Below are 3,115 nucleotides of genomic sequence, written 5' to 3'. Positions count from 1 at the left end.
GAATCTGACAATTAGTTGTCTTGGGGTTGCTCTTCTCGAGGAATATCTTTGTGGTGTTCTCTGTATTTCCTGGACTTGAATGTTGGCCTACCTTGCTATGTTAGGGAAATTCCATCAGATAATATCTTGAATAGTGTTTTCCAGCTTGGATTCATTCTCTCTGTCACATTCAGGTACACCTATCAAGTGCAGATTAGGTCTTTTCACATAATCCCGTATTTCTTAGAGGGTTTGTTCATTTCTTTTCACTCTTTCTTCTCTAACCTTTCCTTCTCATTTTATTTCATTGAGTTGAACTTCAATCTCTGATGTCCTTGCTTCTGCTTGGTCGATTCAGCTATTGAAACTTACGTATGCTTCGCAAAGTTCTCGTGTTGTGGTTTTCAGCTCCATCAGGTCATTTATATTCTTCTCTAAGCTGTTTATTCTCATTAGCATTTCATCTAACCTTTTTTCAAGGTTCTTAGTTTCTTTGCATTGGGTTAGAACATGTTCTTTTAGGTCAGAGAAGTTTGTTATTACTCACCTTCTGAAGCCTGTTTCTGTCAATTCATCAGACTGATTCTCCATCCAGCTTTGTTCCCTTGCTGGTGGAAAGTTGCAATCCCTTGGAGGAGGACAGGCATTCTGGTTTTGGTGTTTTTAACCTTTTTGCACTGGTTTGTTCCTATCTTCATGGATTTATGTAACTGTGGTCTTTGTAGTTGTTGACTTTCTGATGGGATCTCTGAGTGGATGTCCTTTTTGTTGATGTTGATGTTATTTATTTCTGATTTTTAGTTTTCCTTCTAACAGGCCCCTTTGCTGTAGGCCTGCTGGAGGTCCACTCCAGACCCTGCTTGCCCGAGGATCACCTGCAGAGGCTGCAGAACAGTAAGGGTTGCTGCTGGTTTCTTCTTCTGTTATCTTCATCCCAGAAAGATACACACCAGATGTCAATCTGAGCTCTCCTTTATTAGGTGTCTCTTTGCATATATGGGGGTTGAGAAGCTGCTTGAGGAGACAGTCTGTCCCGTATAGGAGCTCAAGTGCTAAGCTGGGAACTCTATTGTTTCATTCAGAGCTGCTGGGCAAGTATATTTAAGTCTGCTGCAGTGGAACTCATAACCATTTTTTTTTCCCCAGGTGCTCTGTCCTGGGAAGATTGGGCTTTATTTATAAGTTCATGAAGTGATGCTGCCTTTTTTCAGAAATGCCATGCCCAGCAAGGAAGTAGTCTAGTCACAGTCTGCTAGCAGAGACAGTGATGAGCTGCTGTGGACTCTGCCCAGCTGCTGTGCAAATTTCCTTGCAGTTTTGTTTACAGAGGTACAGTTAGAACTGCCTCAGTAATGGCAGACTGTCTCAGTAAAGGCAGATTGCCTAGGTAATGGTGGACTGCCTCAGTAATGGTGGACTGCCTCAGTAGTGGTGGGCTGCCTCAGTAATGGCTGATGCCCTTCCCCCCACCGAGCTGGAACTCCCGGGTCCAGCTGCATTTGCTGTGAAACTCTCAATCCAGAGCATTTCAGATTGCTGGTCTTTGTGGAGGTGGGATCCACTGAACCAGATCACCTGGATCCCTGTTTCAGCCCCCTTTTTTTCAGTTGATGGGTGGCTCTGTATCCCAGGCATTCCAGGCAACAGTTGAAATGGCCTCCCATATTTGTGTGAGTTTTTGTGCAGAGACCTGCAGCAAAGGCTGAAATAGCCATGCTGGAAACTGGTGGTGCTTTTCAGTCTGGGAATCTCCTGGTCTGTGGGCAGTAAAAACTTGTTTGGAAATGTGATCACTTACCCTCTGCATTGTTCTTGCTGGGAACTGCACTCCAGAGCTGTTCCTATTCAACCGTCTTCTGTTTTTTTTTTTTTTTTTTTTTTTTTTCCAGTATAAATGATGCCCACTGATATAGGTTGGCTGTGTCCCCACCCAGATCCCACCTTGAATTGTAATCCCCATGTGTCCTGGGAAGTACCTGATGTGAGATAATTGAATCATGGGGGCAGTTTCCCCCATGCTGTTCTCATAATAGTGAGTGAACTCCCATGAGATCTAATGATTTTATAAGGAGCTTTTTTCCCCTTGCTCCCTTGCTCAGCACTTCTGTCTTCTGCCGCCATAGGAAGAAGAATGTGTTTGCTTCCCCTTCTTCCACCATTGTAAGATTCCTGAGGCCGCCCCAGCCAAGCGGAGCTGTGAGTCAATTAAATCTCTTCTCTGTATAAATTAACCAGTCTCAGGTATGTCTTCATGGCAGTGTGAAAACAAATTAATGCAGTAAATTGGTACCACAGAGAATGGGGTGCTTCTATAACGATACTCAAAAATGTGAAAGCAACTTTAGAACTTGGTAATAGGCAGAGGTTGGAACAGTTTGAAAGGTTCAGAGGAAGACAGGAAAATGTGAGGAAGTTTGGAATCTCCTACAGACTTGGAGGGCTCAGGAGAAGATAGAAAGATGTGAGAAAATTTGAAAATTCCTAGAGTCTTGTTGAATGGCTTTGACCAAAATGCTGATAGTGATATGCACAATGAAGTTCAGGCTGAGGTGGTCTCAGATTGACACGGGGAACTTGGGAAGTGGAGTAAAGGCCACACATGATATGCAAATAGACTGGTGGCATTTTGCCCCTGCCCCAGAGATGTGTAGAACTTTGCATTTGAGAGAGATGATTTAGGGTATCTGCTGGAAGAAATTTCTAAGTAGCAAAGCATTTAAGAGGAAGTAGAACATAAATGTTTGGAAAATTTGCAGCCTGAACATGCCATAGAGAAGAAAAAATCATTGTCTGGGAGAAATTCAAGGCTGCTGCAGAAATTTGCAAAAGTAACGAAGAGACTAAGGTTAATCACCAAGATAATGGAGAAAATGTCTCCTGGGCATGCCAGAGACCTTCATGGCTGCCCTTCCCATCACAGGCCCAGAGGCCTAGAAAGGAAAACTGGCTCCCTGGGCTGGGTCAAGGCTCCCCCCACTGTGTGCAGCCCAGGGACTTGGCACCTTGCCTCCCAGCCATTTCAGCCATGGCTAAAAGTGGCCAATATACATCTCAGGACATTGCTTCAGAGGGTATAAGCCATGAGCCTTGGTAGCTCTATGTCACGATGGCCCTGCTGGTGTGAAGAAGACAAATA

This window comes from Sapajus apella, unplaced genomic scaffold (assembly GCF_009761245.1).
Source record: "Sapajus apella isolate SASKATOON/1434 unplaced genomic scaffold, GSC_monkey_1.0 scaffold104, whole genome shotgun sequence".
In the NCBI taxonomy this organism is placed as follows: domain Eukaryota; kingdom Metazoa; phylum Chordata; class Mammalia; order Primates; family Cebidae; genus Sapajus; species Sapajus apella.
The sequence above is the reverse complement of the archived record's forward strand: the minus strand, read 5'-3'. Positions refer to the sequence as shown.